This window comes from Oryctolagus cuniculus, chromosome 5 (genome assembly GCF_964237555.1).
Source record: "Oryctolagus cuniculus chromosome 5, mOryCun1.1, whole genome shotgun sequence".
NCBI lineage: Eukaryota > Metazoa > Chordata > Mammalia > Lagomorpha > Leporidae > Oryctolagus > Oryctolagus cuniculus.
This window is the reverse complement of record NC_091436.1, coordinates 47804893-47812364: the sequence shown is the minus strand read 5'-3', so window position 1 is coordinate 47812364 and position 7472 is coordinate 47804893. Positions and strand designations below refer to the sequence as shown.

General features: G+C 39.1%; 1 long non-coding RNA gene across 2 annotated transcripts in view; it reads right to left on the bottom strand.

Moving 5' to 3' along the window:
- Positions 1-7472, bottom strand: part of LOC138849597 (uncharacterized) — a 100435-nt gene that overhangs the window by 27245 nt on the left and 65718 nt on the right. The gene's annotated exons all lie outside the window — the stretch shown is intronic.

The window sequence follows — 7472 nt, the reverse complement described above, 5'->3', positions numbered from 1 at the left end:
AACACAGAGAAGAGACCTGGATTAAATTCCTGGCTCCCAGCTTAAGTCCTGGCTCAGCTTTAGCTGTTTCAGGCATCTGGGGAGTGAATCAACAGATGGGAACTTTCCTTCTCTATTAGTCTCTGTCTCCCTGCCTTTTTTAAACAAAGAAGTAAAAAAAAAAAAGTCAACAACTATTTTTTGAGATACAAAGATACTTTCCCTTGAAGAGCCTACGTAGCATTTGGCAAAACACAACTATAAAACAATTTACACATTAGTGTTTCATTATATCTGATTTAAATAATGTCAAATGAGCTTTGAAATGGTGTATTATTTTCTCCCTCTTGCCTCTGCACACACATCCACTATATTTTGTAACACTGGATTAAAACAATTCATGTGAAACTGTTCTTAACAAATTGAAAACCCTTATACACCAAACAATTTATCTTCACCTTGTTTACATCTTGAGTATGCAATGAACCCTGAATAAATGCTTACTGGAGTGGAATGAAATTAGTACTATCTCTACTGACAGGAACTAAAGACAGAGCGTTCTGTGAAGGGCAACAGATTATTAACATGTTTCCCTACTGCCCTAGAATGTTTTGATGACCCTTCCTATGTCTGAAGAATTTCCCACCACTTACATCTTGCCTTGCTAAAATAGCATATCCCTTCAGTTAGAAGCAATTCTGAAACTCAAGCACAATTTCCAGGAGGATACCTGAATGAGCAATGTGAGGAAGCAGACAGATCCATTTTCTACTAAAGGTGCAGATGGGACAGTTCCCAGCTTTCAGACCCAAGTGGCTACAGTGTGGAGTTTCTCATGCAAAATAGCATCAGGGAAAAGTCTAATGTCTAGCAGCAGCAGTAATTTCCCTTTAGACAATTCTACACTATGGTTTAAATTCATCTGGTACTTTGGCTATCCAACTGCCCTTTGAACTCCCTATTATTCTTTTTAATAGACTCCTTCTCCAGGCTCAGACTAACCAATGCAGTTTGTTTGAGCAATGGAAAGCAATTCTAAGAATCACTGACAGATTAAAAGTAAGGTCTACACTTTTCTGTTAATGTGGTACATAAGGGCCAATCTTGGTTCTCAGCAAGACTATAAGAAGAAGAAACTCACTTTACAGGAAGTGAAACAGGATAAGTTTGCACCAACACTCAAGGCTCTGTTCCCTGAAATCCTGCCATCCCCAAGATCAGACAAGTCCAAGTGAAGAAATCATCCTTCCAATAACTCCGGACTCATATAGGGAGAAACTTAATGGCTTATTTTTCATATTTCAACAACTATTCCCAAAATATACATAGGAACTCAATAGCAAAATTATACAGGGACAGAAACAATAACATTTCTGAGAATCTGTGAAGCCAAACATATCCTATGTGTACCAGTTTTTTATTTAAATAATGTGGTGCACGTTTTGTTTTTTCAGCTGCAGTCTATTGTCATGAAGTAATCTGACTTTCAGTTTATGAGTGATTCTAAAGCACCATTGGCGTGAGTCCACCAGCTCCTGCCAATGATGAGGGACAATCATCTTCTGAGCAGTGGTTTCTCAAGTCCAGCTGCACATTGGTAGGTCCTAGGGGGAGATCTGAGAAACAATGAAGCCTGAGTCTCAGCAACAGAAATTCTAACTTAAGTGTTCAGAGGAGTAGCCTAAGAATCAAAAGCTTTTCAATTTTCCCAAGTCTTACTTACACAAGTTATAATGTTCAGAACTACAGATCTCAACTCTGATTTATCCATAGATCAGCAGCTTAAGGAAATTCGTTAGAAAGGCACCATCTCAGTCACTAACCCTGTACTATTCAGTCAGAATCGTGGTGTTGAAAAGATTCCAGGTGAAGAGTACAGACAATAAATTTTGAGAAACACTGGACTAGTCCATTTATACATGGCTGGGATTGGAATTCTTAATAAAACGCTGGGATTAGTATTAGCACATAAATATTGTTCTTTCATCTCACACCTTTTACTTCTCCCTTTCTCCTCCACCCTCTCCCACTCCTTCCAGTGTTGTTTTGAGTGTTCTGAACAATGTTTCTCTTTGATGGCTCAGGTTCATAACTTATAAGCTTGAGATTATTCTTAAAATCTCCATCTTCCTCTAGAAATCAAACATTTCACAGTTATTTTGGCTGTGGCTCAACCTACGGAATGCACCATGAAACATAAGCTGATAGCTAGCATGGGAGTAGCAAGTGATAAAAACATGAAAAGATATTTTATGTGGAACTAGAAAAAAATGAGCATTATAGACATCATTCCAACTTTACTAAATTGACAATTGCATTGTCAATTGAGCTTTTCACAGAATGAAGTGACAGGCCTCTCAGAAATTCAAAAATACTTCTATTTGCAACGTTTCACAGTAAGGAAAAACAAAACTGAAATTATTTTTATATGAATGTGGGAGCTAGGGGAAATCCAAGATGGCTGAGTAGTGAGAAGTTGTACTGACCCCAGCTGCAGAAAAATATAAGAAAAACAAAGGAAGGACCACGTTTCAAGGAGACTGACTGAAAGAAATTTAAAGTGGAGAAATGATAGAACAGATTCTGGGACAGCAAGGAAAGAGGACAAACATGCTTCTGTGGCTGGTGACAAGGATCAGGCATCTGCCAACTGGGAGTCACCATGTTCCCAAGTCAAGGTAGGAAGAAGTAGCCATGCACTGCTCCACCAGCAGCTTTTTTTTGTTTTGTTTGTTTGTTTGGATTTGGCAAATGTTACCTTTTTAAAAGAAAGATTTTATTTAATTAGTACAGCTTTCATAAGTACAACTTTAAGAATACAGTGATTAATCCCAACATATCCATCCTCCCACCCCAATCCCACCCAACTTCCTCCACCCTCTCCTATTCCCCGTCCCATTCTCCATTAAGATTTGCTTTCAATTAACCTCATAGACAGATGACTAACTCTATTTGTAGTAAAGATCTCAACAATTTGCACACACACAACACACACACAAAATATAAAAACTGCTTGAGAACAGTTTTACAGTTAATTCTCATAGTTCAACTCATTGAGGACAGAGGCGTTACTTGGGGAGTAATTACAGAGTGACTCTGTTGTTGATTTAATAATTAACACTCTTATGTATGATGTCAGTGATCATCAAAGGCTCTTGACATGAGCTGCCAAGGCTATGGAAGCATTTTGAGTCCACAGTCTCCATAAGTATTTAGACAAGGCCATAAACAAAGTGAAAGTTCTCTCCTCCCTTCAGAGAAAACTACATCCTTCTTTGATGGCCACTTCTTCCCATCGGGGTCTCACTCACAGAGATCATTAATGTAGGACTTTTTTTGGCCACAGTATCTTGGCTTTCCATGCCTGAAAAGCTCTCATGAGATTTTCAGCTAGACCAGAATGCCTTACAGGCTGATTCTGATGTCAGAGTGCTATTTAGAGCAATTGTCATGCTATGAGTCTGCTATGTAAACTTCTTCCCATGTTGGAGCATTCTCTCCTTTTTAATTCTATCTACTGTTATTACCAGACACTTGACCTTATTTATATGATTTCTTTAACACTTAATCCTACCCATATGATTAATTTAATATTTAATATTTATATTAACTTAATATGATCTCTTTATTGCTTAACATGGCATTATTACCACCCAGTTTAATGGGATTTGAAGTCCCATGGCAAGTTTTTAGCTGTACCCTTAGAAGTAAGTCTGTACGAATGTATGCAGAACTATACTGCTTTACAGTTACCAACTTCCTCCTCCATCTCTTACTCCCACTCTCATTTTTTACTGGGTTCTATTTTCAATTAACTTTATACACATGATTAATTCTATGATAGGTAAAGAGTTCAACTAATGGTATTAAGAAGGAAAATAAAACAAAACAAACAAAAAAGTTCCTCAACAGTCAAGACAAGGGCTGTTCAAGTCATTGCTTGCAAAGTGTCAATTTCACTTCAACAGATTTTGTTTTAGGTACACTGTTAGTTGTCATAGATCATGGAGAACATACGGTATTTGTCCCTTTGGAATTAGCTTATTTAACCAAGGACTATGTTTTCCAGATTCATTCATTTTGTGGCAAATGAATGGATTTAATTTTTTTTTACTGCTGTGTAGTATTTGATGGAGCACATATCCAGTCTTCAGTTGACAGGCATTTAGGTTGATTCCACATCTTAGCTATTGTGAATTGAGCTGCAATAAATATGGGATTGCAGTAACTCTTTTATTTGCTGATTACATTTCCCTTGGGTAAATTCCCAGGAGTGGGATGGCTGGGTCATATGATAGGGCTATATTCTGATTTCTGAGGTATCTCCAAACTGCCTTCCTTAGTGGTTTTACCAGTTTGCATCTCCACCAACAGTGGATTATGGCACCTTATTCTCCACATCCTCACCAGCATTTGTATTTTGTTGATTTTTGTATGAAAGTCATTCTAACTAGGATGAAGTGAGACCTCAGTGTGGTTTTGAATTGAATTTCCTGATGGCTAGTAATCCCGAGCATTTTTTCATACATCTGTTTCCCATCTGGATTTTCTCTTAGAAAATTGTCTGTTTAAATCTTTTGCATATTTCGGAGAGAGGTCCAAGATGGCAGAATACAGAGGGAGCACACTGATAGTCCTGGAAAAGATAGTTTAATAAAAGTTGAGATACTGTAGTCTCAGAGAAGAGTTAGGGAAAAAACTGCAGAGGAAATTCTTCTGGAACTAGCGGGGCACAGTGGACCTATGTGGAGGGAATGGGCGCCCATGGTTCGGGACCCCAGCTGCCGAGTCTACGCACCAGCACTGGAAAGGGAGGTGAGGTGAAACCGCAGTAGCCTGAGACACTGGAGGGAAAGCAACAGGAAGAGCTTAGAGGGAATGAGGCTTGAAGCCCCGAGGGGGAAAGTTCGCCAGCCTAACTAGAGGAGAGAAATTTAAATAAATAAAAGAGACCAGTACGGACACAATTCTCTCTCTCCACTTACATTACAAAGGTGGGGGGAAAAAAAGCAGGCACCATTTTGGACATATGTAACAGCTGTGCCAGCTCAGAGCTGTGCCCACCCTCAGCCAAGCAGAAAAACCTGACTCTGGTGGGGAGTAATAACAGGAGGTTAAGACCTAGTGAATGTGTGGAGCTTATGAACTGGGACTGTGAAAAAAAAAAAAAAACTGAGGATGTATGGGAGAACTCACGGTATGCCTGGGATGTGAGTACTCTCAGTGTGAAATGCCACAAACTCAGTAACTTTGGCAACCCAGTGGGAGACTTTGCAGGGGAATCTGAACTTACACTGAGGACTGCACAAATCCTTTGTGTGGTCCTTGGGACAGAGAAGACAAATATTATACCCACTGGGACTAGCACTCAGGCACTGATTGCCATCAAGGAGAAGAGCAGAATTGAGCTGAGCAGAATTACTTCCCTTCTGAATAAAAGAGAGAGAGAGAGAGAGAGAGAGAGAGAGAGAAGGTTTACCATGCCAAACCTGGGTGTATCACCATTGGCACACCTGTAACCTTGAAGAACTAAACAGAGCTCTCTGGCCACACCCACTACAAGCCTCTAGAGATTCACCAAAAGTGGACAGTCCACTTAATCTAGAGTCATAGCATAATAAGAAAAGCCACCATAGTAAGGGGGAAAAAAAAAAGAAGAAAAAGTCAAATAATATCTCCACAATGCCAAGCAACAAACACAGAAACCGAGGAAATGAGAACAAGGAAGATAATATGTCACCCCCAAATGAACATGACACTCCAATACAAGAATATGAAGATGATGAGATAGAAAAAACACAAGATAGGATTTCAGAAAATTTATGATAAGAACATATAGAAGTTACAAAAACAAATTCATGAACTACAGAAATCCATACTGGACAGGACATAAAATCTCTCTCATGAAAATGAAATCTTAAGGAGGAATCAAAATAAAATAAAGAATTGAATAGAACATGAAATTGTGATATTGAAGAGAAATCAAAATGAAATGAAGAATTAAATATATCAAATGACAAACACATTAGAGAGCCTTAAAAACAGAATCAGTGAGATAGAAAAGAGAATATCAGACTTAGAAGACAGAGAACAGGAAAGGATACAGTCAAACCAAAAAATAGAAGAGGAAATTAGAAATCTAAAAAATATTGTTGGGAATCTAGAGGCTACTATTAAAAAAACCACCATTTGGGTTCTAGGAGTTCCTGAAGGCATGGAGCGAGAGAAAGGATTAGAAGGCCTTGTTAGTGAGATACTAGCAGAAAACTTCCCGGGTTTGGAGAAGGAAAGAGATCCAAGGACAGGAAGCAATAGAACCCCAAAAAAACATGACCAAAAGAGATCCTCACCACGACACGTTGTAATCAAACTCACCACAGTGAAACATAAAGAAAAGATTCTAAAATGTGCAAGAGAGAAACATCAGATTACACTCAGAGGATCTCCAATTGGACTCACAGCAGAATTACCATCAGAAACCCTACAGGATAGGAGGGAATGGCGAGATATAGCCCAAGTACTAAGAGAAAAAAACTGCCATCCCAGAATATTATATCCTGCAAAGCTCTCATTTGTGAATGAAGGTGAAATAAAGACCTTTCATAGGAAACAGAAATTGAAAGAATTTGTCACCACTCGTCTGGCCCTGCAAAAGATGCTTAAAGATGTGTTACAGACAAAAACAAAGAAACACGATAATCAATATTAAAGAAGGTAAAGGAAGAAAACCTCCCCACAGAAGATCAAAGCATATATTAGAAATATCTTTGGGGGCCGGCACCACAGCTCAATAGGCTAATCCTCAGCCTGCGGAGCTGGCACACCAGGTTCTAGTCTTGGTCGGTGAGCCGGATTCTGTCCCGGTTGCTCCTTTTCCAGTCCAGCTCTCTGCTATGGCCCGGGAGTGCAGTGGAGGATGGCCCAAGTGCTTGGGCCCTGCATCCCCATGAGAGACCAGGAGAAGCAACTGGCTCCTGGCTTCAGATCAGCACAGTGCACCAGCTGCAGTGCACCAGCCGCAATGGCCATTGGGGGTGAATCAACAGAAAAAGGAAGACCTTTCTCTCTGTCGCTCTCTCTCTCTCTCTCCGTCACTGTCCACTCTGCTTGTCAAAAGAAAGAAAGAAAGAAAGAAAGAAAGAAAGAAAGAAAGAAAGAAAGAAAGAAAGAAAGAAAGAAAGAAAGAAAGAAAGAAAGATATATCTTTGGGAAAATGGCAGCTCAAAGTCACTACTTATCAATAGTCACATTGAACGTTAATGGCCTCAACTCTCCAGTTAAAAGACACAGACTGGCAGAATGGATTAAAAGACAAAACCCATATATTTGCTGCTTACAAGAAACACATCTCTCCAACAAATGTGCATGCAGACTAAAATTGAAAAGTTGGAAAAAGATATTCCATGCCAACAGAAACCAAAAAAAGAGCTGGCATAGCTATATTAATATCAGATGAAATAAACTTTAACACAAAAATTGTTATGAGAGACAAA